At 38.9% G+C, this 15,996-nt stretch overlaps 1 long non-coding RNA gene across 7 annotated transcripts in view; it reads left to right on the top strand.

The window, feature by feature from the left end:
• LOC307179901 overlaps positions 1–15,996 on the top strand; it is a 552,143-nt gene that overhangs the window by 314,994 nt on the left and 221,153 nt on the right. For 4 of the 7 annotated variants that reach the window (XR_013825591.1, XR_013825594.1, XR_013825595.1 and 1 more), the window contains 4 exons: positions 1,769–1,951; positions 6,316–6,373; positions 6,733–6,844; positions 8,743–9,501. This is a non-coding gene — a long non-coding RNA (uncharacterized lncRNA). Of the gene's footprint in view, positions 1–1,768; positions 1,976–6,315; positions 6,374–6,732; positions 6,845–8,742; positions 9,502–15,996 lie in introns of all 7 variants that reach the window. The other 3 variants (XR_013825592.1, XR_013825593.1, XR_013825596.1) reach the window with 2 other exon arrangements.

The following is a 15,996-nucleotide window of genomic DNA, read 5'->3' as shown; positions in this document are numbered from 1 at the left end:
ACACTTCTCCAAAGTCATAATCATACAAAAAATATAAAAGACAAAATAAAATTCACTTTGATTAGGCTTAAGTAGTTGAGATGTCTGTTTAGAATATTAGAAATTAAAAATAGAAAAATGCATGCAATGATTGGCATTGTTGTGTGAAACTGGTCACAGTTTCTGGTCAAAGCATGTCGGCATTCATGTTCATTTCTATTATGTCCCCCTTTCATTCTCTTTATTTATGCCTTTCAAAGGCTTTTCAGGTAAACTGGTTACAGTGAATTCACTAATGATAAACAAATTTTTTAACTTAGTGGGTTGAGCCCTGCAACTTCCAAGAGACCTAGCTGTGGAACTCTCAGAAATTTTGCTTATAAGAAAAGTCTATAACCTTAGGGAATATTATTGTACAGTAATCACCCTGTTCAAACATTTGTGATATGATTTTGCAATTCAATAGTACTTTTTTCCAAAAGCCTGACTGTAAGAACATGTATTAGAAGGCAAATTAGAAGCACAAGCTCAGGAAATAGAGGCAACTTTCAGATAATCTCAGCCAACCTTCTCTCTGTTTCATCCTCTCTTCCCCTTCACTCTTTCAGAAGATGTTTTCTTTTACAGTTTGACTCTCTCTTTTGATCATAGTTACTAGGTAATAATAATTACTGAGTAATTGTACAGCGTTATGTCCCATTTTGTCCACCTTTGAATGAGAAGCCTTGAAAAATATTGCCAAATCAAGAAAAATTCAATCTGAGGTACTTTAAAGTACAGTTGAACTCTGAAATGTATTTACATATTGTGGATAACCATCACTATTTGTGACTTGAATTCTATCTTCCATATTCATTTCTGACTGTTACTAATTTCCCTGGGATAAATAGCTAGCAATTGAATTGCTGGGTCATGGGGTGGTTGAATATTTAACATTAAAAGAAACTGCCAAATAATATTCTAATATAATTGTACCACTTAAACCCTACCGGCAATGCACAGGAGTTCCACTTGCTTCACATCTCACTGACACTTGGTCATTGTCAGTCTGTTTAACTTCAGGTTTTCTAATGCACATGTAGCAGTATCTAATTATGGTTATAATATGTATTTCTGTGATAATTGATGGTTTTGAGCATCTTTTCATGTGATTGTTGGCAATTTATTTATGTTTATGAAGCAATGGTGAAAATATGTTGCTAATTTTTATTGAGGTGTTTACCTTCTTTTTTGAGTTGTAAGAATGCTGTATGTATTCTGGATAGACTAAAAATGTTTTTTCATAATCTTCAGTCTAACCACTTATTTTCTAATAATATCTTTTCATGAGCACAGAATTTAATTTGGTGAACATTTTTAATCAGTAATTTATCTTAGATTTAGTGCTTTTATGTACTCCCTAAGAGACATTTGCCTACCCCAAGGTCACCATATTTGCTATGCTTCCATTCTGAGGCTTCATTGTTCTACTTTAATGTTTAGGTGTATGACTGATATTCCAAGAAGACAAGGTTTATATTATACCTAAGAATATGCAGATTTACATGAACATTTATTGAAAAGACTTTACTTTTACCTTTAGGTTGCCTTGCTACCTTTGTCAAAAGCAGTTGGCCATACAATTAAATATATATAGAAATATAGCTAAACGGTTTTATGATGTTTCATTGATGAATTGCTGTATTCTTCTTGAATACTTAGCTTTATTGTAAATCTTGAAACTGAATAGTGTGACACTGACAAATATATGTTTTCAGGATTGTTTTGGTTATATTTTGTTTTCATGTAGGTTGGATTGATTTTCATAGAAATTTAAGAATCAACTGCTAGGAGAGACCTTCAAGATGGTGGAGGAGTAAGACGTGGAGATCACCTTCCTCCCCATAAATACATCAGAAATACATCTACACGTGGAACAACTCCTACAGAACACCTACTGAACGCTGGCAGAAGACCTCAGACCTCCCAAAAGGCAAGAAGCTCCCCACGTACCTGGGTAGGGCAAAAGAAAAGAGAAAAAACAGAGACAATAGGGACAGGACCTGTACCTTTGGGAGGGAGCTGTGAAGGAGGAAAATTTTCCACACACTAGGAAACCCCTTCACTGGCGGAGAGGTGGGGGGTTGCAGGGGGGAAGCTTCAGAGCCACAGAGGAGAGTGCAGCAACAGGGGTGCGGAGGACAAAGCAGAGAGATTCCCACACAGAGGACCGGTGCCGACCAGCACTCACCAGCCCGAGAGGCTTGTCTGCTCAACTTGCCAGGGCAGGTGGGGGCTGGGAGCCTGTGCAGCCCGCCACTGCCAGGGTCCCATGATCCAAGGACAACTTCCCTGGGAGAACACACGGCACACCGTGATCAAGTGGGATTTATCCCAGGGATACAAAGATTCTTCAATATATGCAAATCAATCAATGCGATATACCATATTAGCAAATTGAAGGAGAAAAGCTATGTGATCATCTCAATAGATGCAGAAAAAGCTTTCGACAAAATTCAACACCCATTTATGATAAAAACCCTGCAGAAAGTAGGCATAGAGGGAACTTACCTCAACATAATAAAGGCCATATATGACAAACCCACAGCCAACATCATCCTCAATGGTGAAAAACTGAAAGCATTTCCACTAAGATCAGGAACAAGACAAGGTTGCCCACTCTCACCACTCTTGTTCAACATAGTTTTGGAAGTTTTAGCCTTAGCAAACAGAGAAGAAAAAGAAATAAAAGGAATCCAAATTGGAAAAGAAGAAGTAAAGCTGTCACTGTTTGCAGATGACATGATACTATACACAAAGAATCCTAAAGATGCTACCAGAAAACTACTAGAGCTAATCAATGAACTTGGTAAAGTAGCAGGATACAAAATTAGAGAAATAAAGGAAAGAGAAATTAAGAGAAAGAAAGAGAAATTAAGGAAACTATCCCATTTACTATTGCAACAAAAGGAATAAAACACTTAGGAATAAACCTACCTAAGGAGACAAAAGACCTGTATGCAGAAAATTATAAGACACTGATGAAAGAAATTAAAGATGATACAAACAGATGGAGAGATATACCATTTTCTTGGATTGGAAGAATCAACATTGTGAAAATGACTATACTAGCCAAATCAATCTACAGATTCAATGCAATCCCTATCAAACTACCACTGGCATTTTTCACAGAACTGGAACAAAGAATTTCACAATTTGTATGGAAACACAAAAGACCCCAAATAGCCAAAGCAGTCTTAAGAAAGAAAAACAGAGCTGGATGAATCAGCCTCCCTGACTACAGGCTATACTACACAGCTACAGTAATCAATACAGTATGGTACAGACACAAAAACAGACATATAGATCAATGGAACAGGATAGAAAGCCCAGAGATAAACCCACACACATATGCTCACCTTATTTTTGATAAAGGAGGCAAGAATATACAATGGAGAAAAGGCATCTTCAATAAGTGGTGCTGAGAAAACTGTACAGCTACATGTAAAAGAATGAAATAAGAACACTTCCTAACACCATATACAAAAACAAGCTCAAAATGGATTAAAGACCTAAATGAAAGGCCACAAACTATAAAACTCTTAGCAGAAAACATAGGCAGGACACTCTATGACATAAATCACAGCAAGATCCTTTTTGACCCACCTCCTAGAGAAATGGAAATATAAACAAAAATAAACAAATGGGACCTAATGAAACTTCAAAGCTTTTGCACAGCAAAGGAAACCATAAACAGGATGAAAAGACAACCCTCCGAATGGGAGAAAATATTTGCAAATGAAGCCACTGACAAAGGATTAATCTCCAAAATTTACAAGCAGCTCATATAGGTCAATATCAAAAAAACAAACAACCCAATCCAAAAATGGGCAGAAGACCTAAATAGACATTTCTCCAAAGAAGATATACAGACTGCCAACAAACACATGAAAGGATGCTCAACATCACTAATCATTAGAGAAATGCAAATCAAAACTACAGTGAGGTGTCACCTCACACCAGTCACAATGGCCATCATCCAAAAATCTACAAACAGTAAATGCTGGAGAGGGTGTGGAGAAAAGGGAACCCTCTTGCACTGTAGTGGGATTGTAAATTGATACAGCCGCTATGGAGAGCAGTATGGAGGTTCCTTAAAAAACTAAAAATAGAACTCCCATATGACCCAGCAATTGCACTACTGGACATATACCCTGAGACAACCATAATTCAAAAAGAATCATGTACCACAATGTTCATTGCAGCTCTGTTTACAATAACCAGGACATGGAAGCAACCTAAGTGTCCATCGAGAGATGAATGGATAAAGAAGATGTGGTACATATATACAATGGAATATTACTCAGCCATAAAAAGAAACAAAATTGAGTTATTTGTAGTGAGGTAGATGGACCTAGAGACTGTTCTACAGTGAAGCAAGTCAGAAAGAGAAAAATAAATACCGTATGCTAACCCATGTATATGGAATCTAAAAATAATAATAATAATAATAAATGTTGCTGAAGAACCTAGAGGTAGGACAGGAATAAAGATGCAGACTTAGAGAATGGACTTGAGGACACAGGGAGGGGGAAGGGTAAGCTGGGGTGAAGTGAGAGAGTGGCATTGATGTATATACACTACCTAATGTAAAATAGACAGCTAGTGGGAAGCAGCTGCATAGCGCAGGGAGATCAGCTCAGTACTTTGTGACCACCTAGAGTGGTGGGATATGGAGGGTGGGGGGGAGACACAAGAGGGAGGAGATATGGGAATATATGTATATGTATAGCTGATTCACTTTGTTATACAGCAGAAACTAACACACCATTGTAAAGCAAGTATACTCCAATAAAGATGTTACAAATAACCCAAAAAGATTTAAACCGTAAGGTCCAGTAATCCCACTTTGGGGAGAACCATAATTTGAAAAAATACATGCACCCCAGTGTTCATTGCAGCACTGTTTTTTACAATAGCCAATACATGGAAGCAACCTAAATGTCCTTTGACAGAGGAATGGATAAAGAAGATGTGGTACATATATACGATGGATATTGCTCAGCCATAAAAAGAATGAAATAATGCCATTTGCAGCAACATGGATAGACCTAGAGATTGTCATACTGAGTGAAGTAAGCCAGACAGAGAAAGAGAAATATCGTATGATATCCGTTATATGTAGAACCTAAAAAGAAATTGTACAAATGAACTTCTTCACATAACAGAAACAGACTCACAGACTTAGGGAACAAACTTATGGTTACCAGGGGGGAAGCATGGCGGGAAGGGTTTGTTAGGGAGTTTGGGATCAGCATGTACACACTGCTATATTTAAAATGGATAACCAAGAAGGACCTACTGTATAGCACAGGGAACTCTGCTCAGTGTTATGTGGCAGCCTGGATGGGAGGGGGGTTTGGGGGAGAATGGATACATGCATATGTATGGCTGAGTCCCTTTGCTGTGCACCTGAAACTATCACAACAATGGTAATCAGCTATTCTCCAATATAAAATAGTTTAAAAAAAGAAACAAAAAATGAATCAACTGCTAAATTATTACCAAAAAAAAAAAAAAACAACCAGCTGGCAAATTTGACTTACATTTTTTGAATTTATAGACAAAATTGGGGAAAACTGGTATTTAAACAATAGTGAGTCTTCCAATGTTAGTTCAAAATATACCACTTAATTTCTTTTTTTCCTCAAGGTTAGAGTCAAGATATTGAGTTTTAGAAAAAATACCAGAGGTGAAGTGCCCATCACATCACATCGGGGGTCCATGGCATGTACATGACATCACTGATGATGTCAGCCTCTGTCACTTGGTTATGTTAGTGTTTGTCACATATCTCCAGTGAAAAATTAATATATTTTCCCTTCTCATACTTTATTATTTGTAAATTAGTTACTAAGTAAAGGCTATACTCCAGGATTTTGGGCACAGGGTGAAAAGGCGGCTTAAGTGACACTTCTGGGAGGGACACTGTATATATATATGTCATATATACATAATTTGAAATTATTCTACAAAAAGGTTTGTAACTTCTCAATTAATTTATTGAATTATTTATTTGTATCAATATGGACCTTTATATGTTTACTTTGAATTTGGGGTTATAATCAAATACTACAATATTCATTCTGTTGCTGCTACTATTCCAGATTTGGCCTTTGGGAGCTCTTTCAGGTTGTCTTCTGTGTCCCCTTGATATGTCCCCATCCTTTGGTTTTTTGAGCTCTTCATAACTTTCTGGTACTATAAGATGCTGCAGTCTTGTCTTGTAATTTCCCTGCCCCATCCCTAAATTTAGTCATTTATCCAAGGAACCCTTCTTTCCTCCTCTCTCCTTAGAGCGACAGGGCCCAATGAGGAGCTGAGCGTCCACCCTGACCAAACAGCAGTAAAGCGGGTGAGTTGGCATCTACTTCCTTTCTGTCTAGTGAAAGTGGGGCCTGATGGGAAGCTGATTTTACCTTCCCACATTGAGGTAATTAGGCCATGCAGGTTGATACCCCACTTTTTCTGGGATAATGTCAGTGGGGCTGAGGTGGGGCAGCTGTATTTCTACCCACATGTCTTCAGAGAGGCAGTGTGAGGCAGTGTCCCTCTTTTGCTAGTGTATTGTTGGCAGGGCACGGTGGGGAGTTGAACCTGTATACTTACCTGCCCCTCAACGGAGAGACTGCTTGCTTAACAACAAATAAAGAGTAAATATGATAAGGCATCTCATTATATAATTAATATTCCAAATGTCCATTTTATATTTAGTAGAAAATCACTTGTCATACCAAGAACCAGGAAAATAGCAACATGAATGAGAAAAGACAACCAACAAACTGACCAGACACCTTCACTGAGATAAATCAGATGTTGCCTGATGGTTAGTGGCTGCTGTATATAATTTTATATAATGATATATCTGGTGTTATATATCTGGTATTACTATATTCTTTAAAATTCGATTTAGTTTATGCTAGCCAACCCTCATTACTTGAATCTCCTAGTTTAGTTAATAACTTATTATATTATATATTTCTTGTTCAAATTACTGTTGTTTCTCCCTTTGAATTGGACCTTGAGTACTAAAGAGGTAGAGAATTGTTGAGTTTGGGACTTCTCTGAGCTCTTAGGTTCAACTACCCCTGATGTGTCCGGCTGTGGCCATGACTTCTTTGAAGTTATTGTGAAAGAGGAGACAGAGGAAGAGAAGGAGAAATGGCACGTGGCCGGGTGGTTGACAAATAGGTATATTTGTTTTATTGTAAGGTATCAGGTGTCCATTGTGGTGACGGAAATAGCAATCCAGGGAAAAACTTTGGGGTATGAGAGAAGTATATAGAAAGGGAAGGTGGTATATATAAATGTTGCAGTGGAGTATATTATACCTTTAGTCTCTTTCATCGAGATCAACAAATTCAAGAGAAGGACTTGAGATATTTTGAGTAGTTTTGTTGGCTGAACGATGTTTCCTTGGCCATGATCCAGTTCCAAGACCAAGTACTGTGGTGGAAGTATCTAAGTAGCCTGGTAAACTGATTGGGGTTGGGCACAGGGAAGACGCGGAGGGAGAAACTGCCTTCTTCTTCTAAATGAGGTACGTGGCTGCTGCTTCTGCTACTACAGTCCTCCGTCCTCGACCAGAGGATGCCCCAGTCAGGCTCATTTGCTAGTGTAAGGAAAATTCAAGTTGCGAAGAAGGTGAGAGTTCTGTCCAGCTCTCTTCCAATTGGATCTTTATGTGGCCTGTGATATCTACATGTGATGGGTGAGTGCAGTGGTCCTTTCTACTTAGCAGCTCACTTTTGGGGAATGCAAACTAGCTTTTCATGTGACAACTATATTAAATTGAAACTCAGCACAGTAATGCAGACAAATATTCTAAGTCGCAGAGGTAGAGGTTGGGGGAGGAAAGTTTATTCTCTCTCAGTTCTAAAGTTTGTCCCATTAGAAGCATAGTAGGGGAGGGGATATATATTCAGAGGTGGGTAAAAGGTAGAGGGGAGCTAAATGATTGTTTTCCATGCTTTTGGGTCTATTCTTCTGACCCATCATGGACTGAGAGTGTTGGGGTATTGACTGAAATGGCATGGTGAGGAGTGTTTGAGTATGGATAAGATTGCCACCTTCAACCATTCTGTGTGCAGTACCCCATTCCAGGAAGTACCATTCATGTGCGTAAAAATATGATTGGCACATCTTGGAATGAAGTAATGTACAACAGGTACAATATACATGGTGGTCCCAGAGGAGGTATGGCTACCTGAATCTTTCCTTGAACCAAGGCACCATCTTTTCAGCACTGGGCCACATCAAGGGACCCTCAAATGTGCCTTCTAAGGAGTAAGACAGGGAATTAGGGCACCCTAGGAAAATCTTCATATGTATGTTCTTGAGGAGTTTAAAAGTTGATTAAAAAGGGGACTGTGCATATGAGACTACAACATGAGGTAAGTTATGATACCCCTGTGTCTCCCCATTGGTATTTCTCTCTGCAGAACCAAATTTCCTCTTTCTTGGATTCTCCTTCAATCATCTTTGAAGTCACCAAAGTACTCGGGGTTAACCATGGTTAAGTTAGATGAAGCTTTGTCAGTCTGATATATACTTTTCAACTCTTATTTATTGATTTATTATGTGTATGCTTATTCATTTATTTTTTAGTTATGTGAAAAATGGATGGGCAAGGAGGAACTACACTTTAGAACTCTTGATAATGATAAAATATGACTTTTTTTCTCTTATTCACCTTTGGATTTCTATTCTTAACCCTGCACACAGAGGGAGAGAAAGAAGATAGCCAGTAGTTGGAGACCATCTATAGAACTAGAACAGTACGTGGGAAGCAAGTTATAAATTTTACATTCTTCTGTGGGAACAAGAATCTTGATGCTCTGCAAAGGTAAGCCCTCTTTAACCAAATCAGTGGTTATAGAAAACGAGGGGTTTTGGTATTCCTGCATCTCAGAGAGCCACAGGTTTCACTCCCACTTCACTCCTTGGCAAAAATTTAGGTTGTGGTCAAAAGAAGGAAATTTCTCTATCTGTCTCTCAACATTATTACCCACGTACAACCTGTGTCTACTACTTATGGTATCTCCTTTCCTCCTTCACACTATCTAAGGATCACCCTACACAGAAAGTCTCACTACTCCAGATATGTGTAGGTCCTTGTTGTATATCTATTTTATATGTAGTAATTTGTATCTGTTAATTACAAACTCCTAATTTATCTCTCTCCCCCTGCTTTGGTTCTTGTAGACACCAAGGTCAAAGATGAAAGTTAGGTTCAGCAATGGGGTTGGGAGGACAGAGTAGGTGCCTCTTGTCCCACAAAGAGAAGAGGACCAGTCAGCCTAGGGACTCGGCAAGTTGGGAATATATTATTTTTGTCTTCTGGTCTCTAGCAGAACCAAAATACTCAAGTTTACTATACAGCTGGGTTCAGTACTAAACTGCCCACTTCAAAGAACTCTGAATTCCTACTCTGCTGCCTAAAGACAAGCACGAAGGGATGCAGCTGTTTTCTTTGTTCACCAGGTGAGAACATCCTCTGTTTCATTACACTTCCCTTATATAATGATAATTGGCTGTAGGGTATGGCTGAGGTAGAAATAAGTACCAGCCAAAAGGCTGTCAGAGCTGAAAGAAGTGACCGGGTATTTAGTCCATAGCAAAATCCTTATCACGGTCAGATACTTGGGTCACAGATGGCTCAGATATATTTATTGAAATTGTGAAAGTGCTAACAGTTTTGTGAAATGGGAACTATTGAAAGTCTATTGGAAGAAAAAAAAAGACTTGGGAAAGTCCAGTTTATATGTACCTTCCCTAAGTCTTTTTTTTTCCTTTCTCCATAGCAAGTAACTTAGCTGGAAGTGTGTTTCCAAATCCTCTTTCCTCTCTCTCTCTGTAGGAATGGCATAACATGGCTCTCATTCTCTTCGACTATGACTTGTTTGTGGTCTCCTGACACCTTTACATGCTCTCTTTCATCTTCTTTGAAGTTCATTTGGTCATCAGAAAGTCAAGAGTGCTAGGCACCTGTGTCACAGAGTGGAAAATTGGGAAAATACATTAGCAACAACCAGACCTTTCATCAAGGGCCGAGATAATCTAGAGCTGAGAGGAGGAAAGGGATATCTCTAGGATTTAAGTTCATCTCTCTCTTAGAATTGAACAGCGATATATTAAGTGGTTAGTTTCTTCTCAAGAGAAAAAGAAATTGGATTTCTGCCCTCTCAGTATTTGCACCCCATGGCTGATCTCCCCTTTCCTTCCTAAGGGTTTTAGTGTGTTTTCACTAATATTATGTGGATTTGGAATGAAGGAATTTGGGGGTACCATGGAGCGTTGTAAGTATTTTGTTCTTGTTGTTTTATTTTGTTTGGGTTTACAACTTGAAAGATAACAGGTTAGAGAGAATAAAAATATTTCTTAAATGAAGAAGGAACACCAGGAAGGGGCTTATTCTCTTTTGGGCATGAAAAACATCCAAGGATTCATAGAGTAGGTGAGGAGAAACTTACTCAGGTGGAGATGAAATCTGGCAGGAAGTAGGATGGGCAATGCCAAGTTCTTATGGAAAAATGACGAATGTCATGCCATGGCAGTGGAGATTGGGCAGGTATGAGAAGAGCTACATTGGTATAAGGTGTATTGGGCAGAGAAGCTACCTTGAGCCATGGTGTGTGCAGTGCCCTATTTAGGAAGATACCATTCACATATACTGTATTATGAAGTGTGCCTTTCTGATTAGAGTAATGCTCAACAAGTACAACTTTGTTGGTGACTGAAGTCCCTGAGGAAAATTTGTCCCAAATAAGTCATTCAGTCGTCTGTAACCCTTTATTGTAAAGAGATATGGCCACCGAGGAGGAGGCATGCACTGGGAATATAGCCCTACCTAAATACTGCTAAGAAAAATTCCCTGATTTAGACAACAGCAAGACTCTGTCAACATGGTGTTCTCTATACTCGGCAATATAATGCCACTCCGTCTTCATAGAAGCAACAGGGTTCCCTGTCGGGCTCTCTGTTGGAATTTCAACATGGCTTTAGGTCCTACATACCACAGGACATCTGAAAGACCAAGATTGGACATGGATGTGGCAGCTGAGACAAGATGGAATATCCACCGATTTTTCAATTGAAAAATTACCAAGCACAGTATGCCAGTCCATGTGTGAGGTGCTACAAATATAGTAGAACAGGAGAGGCAAAACTTCAAGAAGCTGTTAGTGCAGATATACAATAGCTAGTAAATGAATAGAATGTGAATTGTGCACAACAGCCCAAAGTACTGTGGAGAAACATTAAAGTGTATTGAGGATTGGGCAGTGCTCCAGAAAGGAGGGGATGGGGCAGTTTCACATAGAGCAGTCAGGGAAGGCTTCTCTGATAAAGCACTATTTGAGTGAAGTCCTGTATTCGGAAGGGATAGAATCAATCCGCAATTGCTCAGTGCTCCAACACTTCCCTTCTGCCTTGGCATGGAAGGCAATCCCAGTTTTTCCTGCTGATCTTTTCTTACTGTCCATACCTACCTCCAGCCCGTATAGTTCTGTCCTGTTTCAGGGGATTTTTGTGATGAAAATTCATGGAAATATTGAGACACTTTGGTTTAAGAAATGGGAAGGAAAGGGGATCAAACAAACAAAGAGGCTGTCAAGCTGGATACTATATCCCCAAGACAGGAGAATAGGAGTTGATGGAAATCAGAAAAAAAAATAACTGTTGCCATAATGCTTTATGTAGAGAGGATTTCTCTTCCCTGGGAGGTTTCCAGAAATCACCAATAAGAAATTGAGTATATTTTTTTAAGGGGAAAAAGGAGAAATTGAAGACATTGTAAATGATGCTTTTGCCAGTATTGATTATCCTTGAATGTGAGAAGCTCAGATCAGAGACTGAGACATCTGTTTGTTTGAAAGGAGTTGCAGCTGCCTGTTAAACTGATCGTGCATGTGCACAGGTACGTCTGTGAGAATTAGTCTAACTTGCTACTCTCTACCAACCTAAAACCAGTGCATGGCTACTGTGGCTGCTGCTTGTGCTTCTGCACTCCTGCTAGGTTAAATTGAGAATGACCTAGCACAAGACAACATGGAAGTAAAAGAGAAGGTTGAGTTGGACAATGGTCTGCAGTCAAGCTCTCTGATAACAGAGCTCATCACATCTGCAGTGTCAGTAGGAGATTGGACCCTCTCTATTATGATTTTCTTTCTCTCCTGTGGTCAATAGAGGGGAAAGTGGTATTTCCTTATTTGGGGTAATCTGCACAGAGAGGACAGAGACATAAAGTGGCCAGTGGGCCTTCAGACAATCAGTTGGGAAGAGGACTATAAGGGCTAATAGTGTTGAGAAGAGTTACAGTCTTCTTGAAAATCCTGATGCAGTTGGCATCCATATCCATGAGTTCCACAGCCACAGGTTCAAGTAACCACAGATCAAAACTACTTGGAAAAAATTTCATAACGTTCCAAAAGGCAAAACTTGAATTTTCTGAGGACCAGTAACTTTATAGAGCATTTATATTGTATTTACAACTATATACGTAGCATTTACATTGTATGAGGTATTATACATAATCTAAAGATAATTTAAAGTATACGGAATCATACTAATTGAAGTCAGAAAGAGAAAGACAAATACCATATGATATCACTTATATGTGCAATCTAAAGTATGACACAAATGAACATATCTACAAAACAAAAACAGACTCACAGACATAGAGAACAGACTTGTGGTTGCCAAGGGGGAGGGGGTTGGGAGAGGGAAGGACTGGGAGTTTGGGATTAGCAGATACAAACTGTTATATATAGAATGGATAAACAACAAGGTCCTACTGTATAGCACAGGGAACTGTATTCAATATCCTGTGATAAACCATAATGGAAAAGAATATGAAAAAGCATACATATGTACATATATATATGTGTGTGTGTATATATATATATATATATATATATATATATATATATACACACACACATATATATAAAACTGAATCACTTTGCTGATTCAGAAACTAACACATTGTAAATCAACTATATTTCAATTACAAAACAAAACAAGAAGCAAAAAGCAAAGTACACAGTAAGATGTGCATAGGTTATATGCAAATACTATGCCATTTTATAGAAGAGACTTGAGCATCCTCAGATTTTGGTATCCGTTGGGGGTGCTGGAACCAGCGCCCTGTGGATACCAAAGGATGACTGTACTTTTTGGAAAAATGTGGGGCTTCCTGTGGCTATTAATACAGGCCAGGTATTTTTCCTATTAAAGAAGGAAGATTTCAAGACTTTCAGACATCAAGACAATTTCCTTTATCTCAGTCTTCATGGTTGTTTCAATAAAAAATTATAAACTAAGTATGATGTTTCCCATACTTGTCTACTTCCCTATTTAAAAGATCTTCAGCCCATAGTCGTCAAGTTCTAAAAAAACCTCCAGTTTAAGACTTGGAATCTTCTCACCTGAACTTCCTTCCAACGTTTTCAGCTGTGTGTTTGTGTGTGTGTACCGTTTAACATTTCAGTGTATACACAGTACTATAGCTTCTTTTTAGTGAACACTTACATGAGTTTAGATGAATGTGAAATTTATATAATAGTGATAAAATTCAAGATACAGAATAGTACCACTATGTCAAAAGAATCTTTTTACCAGCTCTTTTAGAGTAAAAACATCCCATAATTCCCAGACTCCGGAATCCATTCACCATATTTGTTTCCCTATACCTTGGTGTCCCACGCTCAGTATTCCAGAGAAACACAGGCCCATAGTAGCATGTGTCTTAGATAAAAAATGGAAGAACATGCTCAAAATGACCTTACTCCAGGAAGAGGGTCAGAAAACCCAGGTGCTGAAAGGAATATAAGGGCATCCTTAGGCCCCAAGTTCATATATGTCTTGTAGATCACTCCTGATAAGTAATTTTTTTTTTTTTACTCCAGAGTGTTAAAAAGAAAAGGGATTTCTATTCTTTCCACCCCACCAATAAAAGGCCATTTTCTCCCACTTTGTTTTCAGGATTTTGTGTGTTTTCACTGCTTATTCTATAGTTCTAGAGTTGAGGTAAGAAACTCAGGTAGAGGGCCTCAAATCTTTGAGAGATAAAGCTGGGGTTGATGTGATGGAGTGTATTTTCTGCCTAACTGGATTTGAGTAATGTAAATTGCTTGTTAGTACATTGTTAAAAGAATGGGAAAAAAGAGTAAGATAATGAATGCAAGGATATTTCTTCCATGAGCAAGAAAACCTAGGAAAAAGTTTTAAAGGTTTTCAGTTCTGGAAACTGTCACATAAAACGTGCAACATGAGAGAGGAGAACACTCAGGAGGGTTGCATGAGGAAAGACAGTGGGGTGGGTGCTACACAGGTCCTTTGGACAAATGTCAGTGGCCACTCACTGCCTGAAAACATTTAGTGTTTGTTTCAGACGAGCATGAGTGCATATTTAGGCAGGGTTGTCCTCACTAGACATTCTTTGTGTGGTATCCTCCTCCAGAGAGTAGCAGTCAGGTACAATTAGATGTGATTGACCCCACTGTGAGTGGAGTAATATATGACATGTACAACATAGACCATGGCACTGTGGGTGCATTGGGAGTGTTTAGTTACTTGCAGAGGGATGCTTTCCTTAGAGTACAGACCCCCGGGGTACATCAAGGGAGTACTTGTTTCAGAGGTGTGATTTAAGAAATGAGGGTCCCATGAAAAATCCTCCCATTATTTCTTCTGAGATTCATATTCCCTTTCCCAAAGCTGCCTGACAGAAATGGGAATAAGACTTTCAGGGTAGTCATGCCTGTGGAGTATTTTTCCTTTTTGTAGAAACTTTTCCCTACACCATCCAAAATCCTTTAACCTGTTCTCTCCTATTTCAAGGCTTCTTTTTTAGGCCTTCCACAGTTCCCCACTGCTTCTCATGCTCTACCCTACTGAAGCTCAAATTTTTTGACTCTCAGGTATTGAAGCTCTGTCTTTCTTCCTGAGCCTAGGATACCCTCATTCTTTAAAAAATACTTTTGAATCCTCCGTAAGTTACCAATTTTTTAGGTTTATGCATAATACCCAGAAAATTTTGCTTATTGACATGATTTTATTTTGTTGCTTTTAAAAAGTTATGTATCTTTTGTTATTGTGCAGAGGAGAGGGTGGGAGATGGTAAGTATCATATGCTTGGGTGCTGTTCTCTGAACTGGAGGGGTGTCTGTGAAGCAAGATACAAATTTGTGTTGGACAAAGGGAGATAAGCTGGTACCTCTCTCCTTTAATTCTGACCCAGGAGTTGAGGTAGAAATGGGTCCTTGTGGTATTTTTGTCTGTATTAACAAGCCATACAGATCATCATACTTCAATCCTTCATAAAAGTTTAGGGGATAAATTGTTCTTTTGTCTCTTACCATCTTACCTTCATGGCCATTCTACAAATAACTACTGGTACTGATCATAGTACTTTGATTATGGCTTAATTTTGTGTTTTTATTTCATTGTCTGTCTTTTGATTTATTTTTTCATTGAGTGTTTTTGGAGTCAGTTTTCTGGATTTTTTTTTTTTTTTTTTTTTTTTTTGCGGTACGCGGGCCTCTCACTGTTGTGGCCTCTCCCGTTGCGGAGCACAGGCTCCGGACGCGCAGGCTCAGTGGCCACGGCTCACGGGCCCAGCCGCTCCGCGGCATGTGGGATCCTCCCGGACCGGGGCACAAACCTGTGTCCCCTGCATCGGCAGGCGGACTCTCAACCACTGCGCCACCAGTGAAGCCCAGATATTTTATATATGTGATTTGAACATAAAATTTTTTAATGTATTTACTTATTTTCATTTTGAGTCATTGGTTGGTTGTTGCTGATTTGCCTGATCTGTAAATAACTGGGATAATTAACAACCCCATGTCCCAAGGCACTCCTTGAATTTCAGATAGTGCCACAGACAGAATTTTGTTCTTGGGACACTGATCCTGACAAATAAGCAGGTAAAAATTAACCTAAAATAAGACTCTCCCTTTATGGTGAATAACTATG

This window comes from Stenella coeruleoalba, assembly GCF_951394435.1.
Source record: "Stenella coeruleoalba genome assembly, chromosome: X".
NCBI lineage: Eukaryota > Metazoa > Chordata > Mammalia > Artiodactyla > Delphinidae > Stenella > Stenella coeruleoalba.
Note: the sequence above shows the minus strand (reverse complement) of the source record. Positions and strands in the feature narration are given on the sequence as shown.